Raw genomic sequence first — 13,415 nt, 5'->3', positions numbered from 1 at the left:
CCTGATCGGCCTAGCTGTTAATCCCTTCCTCTCTGACATCTCCTCGTATCCACTTTGTCCATATCCCGTATTTGCCTCTATGTGCACATGGTATGTCCCCCATTATAATATAAGCTTCTTGAGGGCAAGGAGTGTTTCACTTTTGTCCTTGTATCTTTGAGCCTAGAACAGCAAAAATATGTATCAATTGATTGATTATTGGTTGTCTTTGGCTGCATCCAATGCCAAAACCTTCAGATAAAGAGTGAAATGTTTAATTGTCTGAGTTTGTACCAAATATCCAGATATGAGTATAATGGTTAGTCTTTTTCTCAGAGAATTCATCACCACAAAGTATGACAAACTCATTGAATCTCAGAATCTCAGATTGTAAGTGACGTAAGACACTTTGCTCCCAGTACTCCACTGTACAGCATCACTGACCTAGTTGCCATTCCCCATACCCAACCCTGCATGAGAATTCCCTCTTCAGCATCCCAAATGAATATTCCTCCAGCCTCTGCTCAAAGACTTATAATAAAGGAGAAACTCACTATCTCATGAGGGAGTGGAGTTTATACTCAAATAGCTCTCACTGTTAAAAAAATTATTTTCTTTACACTGAGCCAAAAGCTATCTTTCTCCAGTTCCAACCCCATGCTCCTAAAAGAAAACTCCTCTGGGGCCAAACAGAAGGAGTCTAATCTCTCTTCCACATGAAACATTTTCAAATACTTAAAGATAGCTCTTCTACTCTGCCCCTTCTCCACCAAGTCTTTTCCACACTGGATTAAACATCCCTAGCTACTTCATTTGGGCTTTATAAGGCATACTCTCTATCCTGGCCATCTTCTTCTAGACACACTATAGTATGATTTGTTTATATATTTCCTCAAATGTGCCCAGAGTTGAATACAATGTTCTGGCTGTGGCCTAATGAGGACAGAGAAAAGAAAGAAGGAAACAAACATTTGTTAAGCATCTTTTTTGTGTCAGGTACTGTACTGATTGCTTTACAAATATTATTTTGATATTCTTATAACAATTCTGGAGTTAGGTATTATTAGTATCCTTATTTTACAGATAAGGAAATTGAGGAAGACAGAGGTTAAGTGGCTTGCCTAGGATCACACAGCTAATAAGTGTCTGAGGTCACATTTGAACTCAAGTCTTCCCGGCCCAGTGCCCTGTCCACTATACCACCTAGCTGCCTCTGACCCACTGCCAGAATATAGTGAGACTGTTATTTCACTTCTTCTAGATATTGTTAATGCAGACTCAGATATCATTAGATTTGGTTTCCATGTCAGTTAATCAATACATGTTTGTTGAGTACTTACTATGTGCCTAATATGTCACATTATCATTTCAAATTAAATTTGCATTCTACTAAATCTTCAGATCATTTTCATATATACTCTTATTTGGTCATATCTCCCCACTGTCTTTAAAAAGTTAATTCTGTGAACTCAAGTAGAGAGTTTTACATTTAATTTTCACCTTATTTTATTTGACTTTGGATCCTGACTTTTGCCCACCAGTTTACTGTCTCTTTAAGCTTTAGTATCATTTGCAAGTTAAATAAGTATTTCAACAATACCTTCACCTAAGTGACTATTAAAAATGTTAAACAGTATAAGACCAAGATGTGTGGGGAGCTGCCTTACAAAGTCCTTCCAAGTTGACAACAACCCATTAATTACTACTTTTTGGATCTAGACATTGAACCAGCTCCAAATCCTAGTAAGTGGACTACTGTATAGCCCGTAACTCTCCATCTTTTCCATGAGGATAGTATTAGAATTTTAATCAAATATTGTGCTGAAATATAATCATACTATGTCTATAGTATTTCTTTGTTCTACCTGTCTAGTTACTCCGAGAAAAAAAAAAAGGAATGGGGCCTATTTGACATAATTGTTCTTGATAAATCCATGCTGGCTTTCAATGAGCTCCTTTCTAGTCTCGTTCAGTAATCACCAGAGATCAAGCATAGCTCCCTTTCTTACAATTCTCTTTAGGCCCTTAACTTCTTTCTTTTTTATCTTTTTTTCTATTAGATTTATCTACATCTGAAAGGAAACATTCAGGTGCCCAACTGGTATAGTTTTGCTATCTATTTCTCCATATAATTAAATCAACTTTACCTCCAAGTGCTTAAATGCTATTTCATTTAGTGCAAATATATTAAAGATTGATATTATTCATTATCTATGGTGCCTTTTAGCACCATAATATAGTTTCTCTGCTTATCTCTTTAAATCATGTTTAATTTTACTAATGCCTTGTTTGAGATCATGATTTTTGTCATGGCTTTTTTGAATTTACCTGAAGCATAATAAATTCTGCTCCATCCTTCATTTTCATTCTGAAGACATCCTGATGGATATCCAGGGGAAATGGCCTGTTCCAGATGCACTAAACAACTGATACCATCTTGATGATCACTTTCCCTCAAACCAGGTCTCTATGAGGCTGCACAAGATCCAATACCCAAGAGACCTAGGAATAGTAGCCCTAACCCTACTTGTTTTCATGATGATTTTAATGCACCGATGTCTTTGTGTGTTCATCTTTTCCTTTATTTTATTCAAATAAGAGTAAATACATGAGTTAATCACTCCCATCATCCCCTTCTCCAGTTTTATAATCTTCTTTTAGCACACTACATTTATCCAAAACAGTCACTGGAAATCTCCCTGTAACCTTTAAAAGACCATTGATAGGGGCTAAGCAACCCATCCTCCAGTTCTATCACTATCAATTCATAGGATTTATAACAGGAAGGAACCTTAGAGGTCTTCTAGTCCAATCCTTTCATTTCACTGATGAAGAACCTGATGCCTAAAAAGGGTAAAAGCCTTGCCCAAAGTCCCTGGGCCTGGTGACTTCAATTCATCAAGGGAGGCTAGGAAATCTTTTTTTTTTATTACCCTACTTATTATATTAGGCATCTTATTCATATTTTTCTAACTTTTCCAGTTTATAGAAAATTCTCTGGCAGATAAAAAAAGAAACTAAATATAGGTTGAACAGTTTTGTCTTTTTTTCCTATCAGTTCTCATTGATCTATTCACCTTGAGAAGTAGACATATCCCTTCTTTGATCTTCCTTTTCCCTCTAAGAGTTTTTAGAAGCCATTTTGATTTTATTTTTATTTTCCTCTGTTTATTTCCTTCCTTCTTCCTTCCTCCCTTCCTTTCTCAACTACCAAGTACACTGCACATGTAGATATTACGTATATGGCATTATCTCTGATTAAATACAACTAACATTATCATACACAACCAACATAAAATATAGTTTAATACAATGTTTTAGACACAGTGGCCAAATACATAGATCTAATGCTGAAGCATTGTGTATGTACAAACATATATATGATATGTGTGTGTGTGTGTGTGTGTATATATATATATATATATATATATATATATATATATACACATATACATATATGTGTGTATATATACATATATATACATGCAAATCATGGCATACTACCATAAAAAAGCAGAGAAGCAAAATCCAGTAAAGAAGCACATTGTAGAGGAAATACATAGGGCATATACAATACGTTATTGATAGTATATTGCTCCTTTACTCCTGCTCACAAGGGAGTCCAATTAATTCTTCAGTGGATGTTGTCGTGCTGTGTATTTCTGGGGCCACTACTTTTCCCTGGGTTTACTTCACAGACAGGCAATTTGCCTAATCTTTCACCTACTTGACATAAGCCAGCTCACTATCTTGTGTGTGTGTGTGTGTGTGTGTGTATGTGTGTGCATGTCATGCACAAAGTTATTCTATTATTTCTTTCCGAGGTCTTCTGAAATGAGCCATAGATACTATAGACAGCAAAGCTCCATTCAGCCAGTCTTTCAAACTGGTTGTGAGTCTTTACATCTTTTCCAAAGCACAAGTTAGTGGTTCTCACCCAAACACTAGCATGTGTAATGTAAAGTTTATGGCTTCCTCCCTGGTTGTATGCCCCAAGAGCCATATGTTGATTTCACTGAAACATTTCCACAAGCCTCAAGTTTCCCAGCTTTTTCATCAGTGAGCAATTGAAACCCTCAGGCTCCAGGTCTCCTTGACAGTGCTAATGTGTGATTCTAGACTTCTTGGTTCTTGCTAAGGCCAATACTTCCTTAAATTATGTGCTTTATCAGAATGAATTCTGACATGGAAGCAGTACAGAGAGAAATATTTCTCTCACAATGTCTTTGCAGCTCTCAAAGTCCTCTGGTTCCTCATTGTATATGACTGTATATGTCAGGTGAAATGTTCAGTCACCACTAGGATGTGGTTTGTCTACATGCTAAAACCAAAAAAATCCATGCACACGAGCTGTAAAACTTTGCTGGTACTTAATATTCTCCAAGTAGGTGCAGCATGTGTTGGCAGCACTTTCCTTGAACACACTGAGCGTAAGTCTCACACGTCTTACAGGCATTTGCTGACACTTGATGCCAGTAATTTTTTCCCCTGGCACTAGGCTTATTTCTTTACCCAAGCGTCCAAAGTCTTCATGCAGAGCTAACCAGTCAGTAGACTAAAGTCAATAGACTAAAACTTCTTAGGCAACACCAACTGTTAACATTTGTATTTGATCCATTGTGCAGCTTCACCTTCTGCCGACCTTTGTTTAAGATCCCAAAGGATACTTATTGTTTCTTTGTTTGTATCACTTTTTTATATCTCTTCTTCATGAAGTGGCTGGGAGGAACAGTCATCCAAAGACAACTGAGGCAAAGAAGAACTTGTTTAATGCAACAAAGTTCACAAACACTGATTGCACCCGTTCTAATGGAAGACCTAGACTCTGCCACACTTTCATTTGATGAAAGTCTATCTCTTTACGTGTGATTACTTTCACTTCTCATCTTAGCTTTGGACTTGTGACCATTGGAAAAAAGCATCTATATCCACATTTTACTAGTATCAATCTACAATGAGGAGTGTCCATTCAAGGTAAAGCTGGTCAAAATGGAAGTCAATGGATCATAATCCCTCCATCTTAAAATTGAACTCTCTACATATAGTCTCAGAATTTACCAATGGAAATTCACTTCAAAGCTACTCAATCAATTGATAAACATTTATTAAGCACCTACTATGTGCCAGATACTGTGCTAAGTGCTGGAGATACAAAAAGAGGCAAAAGATAGTCCCTGCCCTTGAGGAGTTTAAAATCTAATGGGAGAGACAGCACACAAATATAAACAAAATGACCTAGATACAGGATAAGTAGGAAATAATTAACAGAAAGAAAGCAGTAGAATTAAGAAGAGTTGAAAACACTTCCTGTAGAAGACGTATTTTAGTTGGAACTTAAAGTAAGCCAAGGACTCCAATTTGTGTATTGTTCAATAATTTTCAATAACAGTAAGTCTGCTACCAACAAATGCAATCAGTGGCTGGTAACTATATCTCTCTTGGCACATGACTGACTGTATAAAAGCCTCCATGAATCAATACAACATGCATACATGAGGTAGTTGACCAAATCTTTAAGTCACCTTCACATTTCTCATCCTAATAATCTCAAAACGATATTGAAGGAACCAAGCTATATTGCCTTTCCTTGGTTTTGTTGTTCCTCAAAACCACTTACTTACAAGTGAGACAAGTCACCAAATAGTTATAAACTCAAATAACAAGATAACTTGGGGGGGGGGGGGAACTAAGTGTTTTACTTAAGTTAATGCCGCAGTACTCATAGTAGGCAGGATTTTTTTTAAGAAAAAGAACTATGTCATACCTGACTCAGTGTCTCTATCATTTTATAATAGAAGCATCTTATACAAAGCCTAAGTTAACCATATTTTAATCTTATAAAAATTACATTGAAAAAAGGGCAAATATCATTGTGGGATAATTGCCTTTGGAGGTATTCTGTACATTTCTATTATGAATATATGATATGAAGACTATTAGTGGTTTGTCATAATTAAAAATTATAAGAGAGCTATTCCTAGGGACATATTGATAGTGATTTGAAGGTATTCAAAAGTATGTTAATCATCCCACATTAATTCAAATAAACAAGTTTTTTTTAGATCTTATTGAGTACAGAGATACAAAATTTAGGTAAGAAACAGTCCTTGTTTTCAGGGAGTTTATAATCTCTCAGTATCCAGTGAAGGGCACTAAACTTGGTTCTCTCAATGTGCAAGTGGACCAGGTCTACACCCTAAAGAAAACAGACCCTGCAGGACAACAGACTGACTCAGCTCACCTACCCAGATTCTCCTTAGATGACAAGTACTCAAGATGCCCTATCACTATCAAGAAGAGATCCAAGGTTCTCATGACCCAATAAGCACAATTGGTCCTCTGGGTTATCAACCCACCAAGCAATGGCAACCTCTTCCTACATCTAGGAGACCTCACTTAGGAAAAGCTCCAATCTTTGACTCTCTTAACCCATTTTCACAACTTTGAAATTACTCCCTTTGTACACTTGCTTCTCAGGAATCTAGTCTCAATTTGCCTGCATTCCTCTCTGTACTTGGTAGAATCAACCTAAAATGAAAAAGCCTGAAGTTGCCACATCTTTTCGATCAATGCTGTAGGCTATTAAAGCTAAAATGATTGAAGAAAAAAATTAATGGTGTAAGCAAAAGGCGCTGAGGTAGAAACATACAGTAAGTAATGTGTAATTTAGTTGTAACACAATACATGTAATAGGGAATAAAGATTAAGTTGTAAAAGTTAGTTGGAGCCCAATAGCAGTGGGACTCTCCTTCTGGGCTTGAATATTTGGGCTCCATTTGTGGATCACTAAGGAGCTATTGATGATTTTTGACTGATAGAATGATGTGATTAGAACTGATCATTAGGGAGACTAAAAAAAATCACGAAAGGTATCATATGACTTTCAGTCATATTTACTGTATAAAAGAGCATCATCATCTCCCCCTGTTGTCCATGCTCAAGTGCATCATTTGGAAAAGGGCAAGGCACTCACTTCTTGTTATTTTTCTAAACTGACAAGAGGTACACAGATACCTTCTAAAGTTTTACACATGCTGTGTTTTCTGTCATTGCTGCAACAAGAAAAGCCACACTTTTTAACCTACCTTCCTTTGAAGAGAGGACTCAGACATCTTCATGGCCTCTCAAGTGATACTTGACACTGAAACTTCCAACAAATATGAGATTAAAAACTACTTGGGACAAAGAGTGTACTTGGCAGTGAAGGAAAGCATCTGCTTTAATCATAATTTCTGTTCACCACTAAGATCCTGCACTCTGAGGGTCACTGACAACACCAGTCAAGAGGTGATTACAGCTCACAGACCATTGGGATGTACCAGCTGCTGGCGCCTTTGCTACCCACAAGAGTTAGAAATTCAAGCTCCTCCTGACACAATAGTTGGCTATATTGTATAGAAATGGAACTTTTTCCTGCCAAAGTTCACAAGTCAAAATGAAAGCAAAGAAGATACTTTGAAAATTGTGGGTCTCTGTACAACATGTGGCTATATTAGAAATGTTGACTTTGAGGTGAAAACCATTAATGAAAAGATAACAATTGGGAGGATTTCAAAGTACTGGTCAAGATTTGTAACTGACGTTTTCACAAATACTGACAATTTTGGGATACGTGTTCCTGCATCTAGATGTAAAAATCAAAGTAGCCATGATTGAAGCCTGTTTTCTCTTCAACTTTAAGTTTTTCTGAACATTTCACTGGTTGGACTGTAACAAGATGATAGAAAGAAAATATGTAGGCCATATTTCAAAATCCCTTGGGCTCAGCATTTCATTTCTGAAATGCCTAGATATCAGATTTCTTTCTCTTTTTTTTAAAGAATACATTAAGTATAACATTTGTTAAAATATAACTAAACTAAGTTTAAAAATCTCCCTGCAAAAATATGTATGTATATATGCATGTGTATGTGTATATATACATGTATGTATACATATATAGTATATATGTATGTATACACATATACATGTATTCATATACACATGCATACATACATGCACATCTTGCATACATACACACATTACATTTATATAGCACTTTATTTCCAGGAACCCAAATCACATTGGAGAAACTCCCTAACAGCCAAGACATCTTGATAGGGGCATCAAGACCCAGTGTGATGAGTTCATCATCATTCTCTTATATGCCGATGTGTCAGAGTTTTCAATGTCCAGTTTAGTTTTTACCGTCAAGTTCAGATAGGATGAAAGTACAACGGCAAAACTACAAAGAGAGTTAATATATGAGTAAATGACTTACTTTGGTACCATTCTATGCTGTTAAACAAAACACTATAGTGAAAGAGAAAGTTTTCTAAATGAAAGGCTTCTCAAATTCTCTTTGAAAAAAGGAAAGCTGCAAAAAACAAATCCTGTTTACTCAACTATGGCTTCTCTTGATGTTCCCAAAAATCTTTGTTAATCCTTAACCAAACTTTTTTTGGATAACTGAGCTTTTAAGTATACAAACTCTTCAAATATGCAAGTGAGATAAAGTGAACTACAGGTAAAATGTGACTGGCTTCTTTTCTCTAAGGACAGCCTAGCTGCATTATCTCCATCAGCTCACATTTCTGACCTATCATCTCTTTAGCATCCTGCTTCCCTATAACCTTTCCTTTGCTGCCCTTGAGATGTGTCTAAACTTATTCCATACTTGGATTAGCTGCCTAAGGATTAGATTGATTCTACAGAATCCTCTGCAGCCTCAAACCCTTCAGTTTATTGACCTTTATTTCAGAATTACTATTCTCTATTATGGATATCACAAAGATTTCTTTTTCACATTTCAAAATATAGGGACAAGCAAATCTCAGAGTCTCTAAATTGATTTCTTATCTAATTCAAATGTTAAAATCAGCTTTGGCAGTGAAAATAGCTGTTGTTTCAAACTGCAGAAAAATCAAACCACATTCTTTATCCCAAGGTTGACATTTTCCTAAAAATAAAGCTTGAATGTGACATAGGTTCCATACTGTAGTTAGGAGAACTGGGACAAAGATTCTTGTGTCTCTGCATTTGTTTACAATGTTTACAACCTTAAGAAATAGGTTGTTCCCAGCTGCTGACTGGATTTATAGTTGCTGAAGGGACACAAGTCAACAAGAAGATATGGAATATAATTTGAGAGAAAATATTCTCAGCCATATACATGCATGAAAGCTGATGAAACATATACTTAATAACTAGCTGACGATGTGAAGGACATTTATTTTCCTCGAAAAAGGAAGAAAAAATATGTTGCTGTTCATTCAGTCGTGTCCAACTTTTCATGACCCTATGAACCACAGCACATCACGCCCTTCTATCCTTCACTATCTCTCAAAGTCTGTTTAATTCCATGTTCGTTGTTTCCATAATACTAAATATCCATCTCATCCTCTGCCAACTCTTTTTCCTTTTGCATTCAATCTTTCCCAACATCATGGAGTTTTTCAATGAGTCCTGTCTTCTCATTATGTGGCCATAGTATTTAAGCTTCAGCTTTAGTATTTGATCTTCCAATGAATAGCCTGAATTAATTTCTTTAACAGTGACTGATTTGTAAGCAAACTGGGAGAGCAAGGAATAGTTTACCTAACAGATTTATGGAGAATGCAAGAATTTGTGACCAAACAAGAGATAGAGAACATTATGAAATGCAAAGTAGATGATTTTGATTACATTAAATTGAAAAGTTTTTGCACAAACAAAGCCAATGCAATCAAGATTAGGAAGGAAGCAGAAAATTGGGAAAGATTTTTTTTACGACCAGTGTCTCTGATAAAGGCCTCATATCTAAAATCAATAGAGAACTAAATCAAATTTATAAGAATACAAATCGTTCCCCAATTGATAAATGGGGTCAAAGGATGTGAATAGGCAGTTTTCAGATGAAGAAATTAAAGCTATCTATAATCATATGAAAAAATGCTCCAAGTCACTATTGATTAGAGAAATGCAAATCAAAACAACTCTCAGGTACCACATCACACCTATCAGATTGGCTAACATGACAACACTGGGAAATTATAAATGCTGGAGAAGGTGTGTGAAAATTGGAATGCTAATGCATTGTTGGTGGAGTTGTGACTTGATCCAGTCATTCTGGAGAGTAATTTGGAACTATGCCCAAAAGGCTATAAAAATGTGCATACCCAGCAATACCACTTCTAGGGCTGTATCCTAAAGAGATCATAAAAACAGGAAAAAGACCCACATGTACAAAAATATTCATAGCAGCTCTTTTTTGTGGTGGCCAAGAATTAGAAATTGAGGGGATGCCTATCAATTGGAGAATGGCTGAACAAGCTGTGGTACATGAATGTAATGGAATACTATTATGCTATAAGAAAAACCTGGAAGGACTTATATGAACTGATGCTGAGTGAAGTGAGCAGAACCAGAATATTGTATATAGTAATAGCCCGTTGTGTGATGACTGACTCTGATAGACTTAGCCTTTCTCAGCAATACAAGGATCAAATACATCTCCAGAAGACTTATGATGGAAAATGCTATCCACATCCAGAGAAAGAACCATGGATTTTGAATGCAGATAGAAGCATATTATTTGCTTTTTCTTTTTTTGTTTTGTTTTGTTTCTTCTTTCTCATGGTTCCTCCCATTCATTCTAATTCTTCTTTACAATGTGACTAACATGAAAATATGTTTAATAAGAATGTCTATGTAGAGTCTATATCAGATTGCATGCTGTCTTGGGTAGGGGGGAGGAGAGGGAGGGGGAGAAAACTTAAAACTCAAAATCTTATGGAAATCAATGTTGAAAACTAAAAATTAATTAATTAATTAATTTTTGAAATGTTCACTGATTTGACCTTCTTGCTATCCTAGGGACTCTCAAAAGTCTTCTCCAGCACCACAATTTGAAAGCATCAGTTCAGTGGCACTCAGCTTTCCTTATATTCCAACTCTCACAGCCATAAATCACTACTGGAAAAACCATAGCTTTGACTATATGGACCTTTGTTGGCAAGATGATGTCTCTGCTTTTTAGTATGCTATATAGATTTGCTATAGCTTCCCCTTCAAAGAGCAAGTGTCTTAATTTCATGGCTGCAGTCATTGTCTACCACGATCTTTGAGCTTAAGAATATACAATTTGACACTGCTTCCATTTCTTCTCCCTCTATTTTCCAGGGAGTGATAGGACCAGTTGCCAAGATCTTAGCTTTTGTTTTGTTTTGTTTTTTATGTTAAGCTTCAAGCCAGCTTTTACATTCTCCTCTTTCACCTTCATCAAGAAGCAGCAAGGTTATGCTTAAGCTTCTGTAGGCTAGGTGTCAGCAATACATAAACTGAGAATTACCAGAAGAGTAGGTCCACTTTCAAAGAGGCAAAGGGACTAGTGAGCAAATTGTCAACATTCACCGGATTATGGAGAAAGCAAGAGAGTTCCAGAAAACCATCTACTTCTGCTTCATTGACTACACTAAAGCCTTTGGATGTGGATCACAACAAAATGTGATAAGTCCTCAAACAGATGGGAGTACAAGATCATCTTTCTTGTCTCCTGAGGAAGCTTATGTGGGCCAAGAAGCAACAGTTAGAACAGAACATGGAACAACTGATTGGTTTAAGATTGGAAAAGGAGTCTGACAAGGTTGTATATTGTCACTTTATTTATTTAACTTATATGGAGAGTGTATCATGTGAAATGCCAGGAGGGATGAATCAAAAAGTATGTATGAATTATAGAAAATCTATGAGCCTTGGAAAGACTGTCAGGGAACATAGGAGTTTATATGCCTTGTTTGTTAAGTCAATGACAAAAACTTGGAACAATAAAAATGTAGTAACCATTGTACCAAAAGTCCCTCTGGTTTGAGAAAGCCTATCTCCCTTTGTGACAGGCTCCCTGTGTTTTACGCAAGTCCCACCCCTTCCTGCCCTTTTCTGGACACTTCCATGCTACTTATCTGTACCTATACCTGGGTGTCTCCAGAATATCCTTGACTTGGACATCACAGATAGGAAACCAATCAGATGCACCCAAGCAAGGTCCCACCCCCTTTCCTGTAACAGCTGGCTCTCACCCCACTCATTGGGCTATGCTAGTTCTATTACTTTCCTGATCCCAGTTTGGAGGTCTTAGACAGTGCCTTGATGTGGAGGGGTCAGCCCACTGCTCTACTCTTAACCTTTCTTGGTTGTCTTCACTGCATTTATTCTTTATCTTTCCACCTCATAGAATCCTTCTTTCTTTTCCTTTAAGACAAGCTAATGTACTGTCGTTTACATGAAGCCTATCCTGACCTTCTAAATACTAGTGCCTTCACAACCAAACTACCTTGAATTTATTTTCATTTATTCACTTTATATATTTATTGTCTGTATTTTTACTCATTCTTGTCTTCTCTAATAGAATATAAGTTCATCATTAGGAGGAATTTTTTTATCCTTTGAACCTGTGTCCTCAGCTCCTAGCATTGTGCCTGGTTTCCTTTAAATACCAACTAAAATCCCACTTTTCATAGGAAGCTTTCATCTATCTCTCTTAATTCCAGTGCCATCTTTCTTTTAATTATTTCCTACTTATCTTGTATATAGTTCACTTTGTATATATCTGTTTGCATGTCATCTCCCCATTAAATTGTAAATTCCTTGAGGGCCTGTCTTTTGCCTCTTTTTGTATCCCCAGTGCTTAGCATAGTTATGCCTGACACAGACTAGGCACTTAATAAATGTTTATTGATTGATTGATTGCCTGAAACTTACTTAATAAATACTTGGTTTATTGTTGATTGATCAGTTGTCTTTGCCCTAAACCTTTCTTTGTGTGTAGAGTTAGGAATTTTATATCAGTAGCAAATACCACAAACTAAACCTGAAAAAAAGTCATGAAAAAAGCACTCAAATGCATGTGCATATTTGAAGGTGGAGAGTGAGAGAGAAGAGCTATTCTGCCTTGCTGAATGGTAAAAACTCTGGAGTACTGTCCCTGAGATCCTCGGCAACCACAAGCTTTCTGGAGATGGCTCTCTCCCAGGGGAAAAAAATGTCCATCTGGTAGTTTCTTATTTAGTGTTCTTGAGACCAAAGTTAATTGTTTCTTCATATTAGATCTAGCCTAGATCCTGGAGGTAAGTGTCCAATGATTTTGATGATTACCACTATGGCAACAATATGGAAAATGGGCTAAAGGAACCCTTAAAACCTATTTCTTCTAAACCTTTCCAAATATCATGACAGAATGTTAGAGCTTGAAAGGATTACCTAATTTAACTCCTTCAGTTCATAGAAGAAACCAAGACCCCTGATAAGGGAACTCACAGATGGTCAGAGCTAAAAAGGATATTAGAGCCCACCTTGACCAAAGCTCTTTTTTTGGCAAAGCTATTGGGGTAAAGTGACTTACCTAGGGTCACACAACTAATATCAAGTGTCTGAGGCTGGATTTGAACTCAGGTCCTCCTGGCTCCAGAGACAGTGCTCTA

General features: G+C 36.6%; 1 pseudogene; it reads left to right on the top strand.

Annotated features, from left to right (window-relative positions):
* The first annotated feature begins 7,095 nt into the window (after positions 1-7,095).
* Positions 7,096-7,669, top strand: LOC110222050 (phospholipid scramblase family member 5 pseudogene; annotated as a pseudogene).
* Positions 7,670-13,415: the final 5,746 nt, after the last annotated feature.

This window comes from Phascolarctos cinereus, unplaced genomic scaffold, assembly GCF_003287225.1.
Source record: "Phascolarctos cinereus isolate Bilbo 61053 unplaced genomic scaffold, phaCin_HiC Scaffold_4;HRSCAF=312, whole genome shotgun sequence".
In the NCBI taxonomy this organism is placed as follows: domain Eukaryota; kingdom Metazoa; phylum Chordata; class Mammalia; order Diprotodontia; family Phascolarctidae; genus Phascolarctos; species Phascolarctos cinereus.
This window is presented reverse-complemented; position numbering and strand designations above follow the sequence as displayed.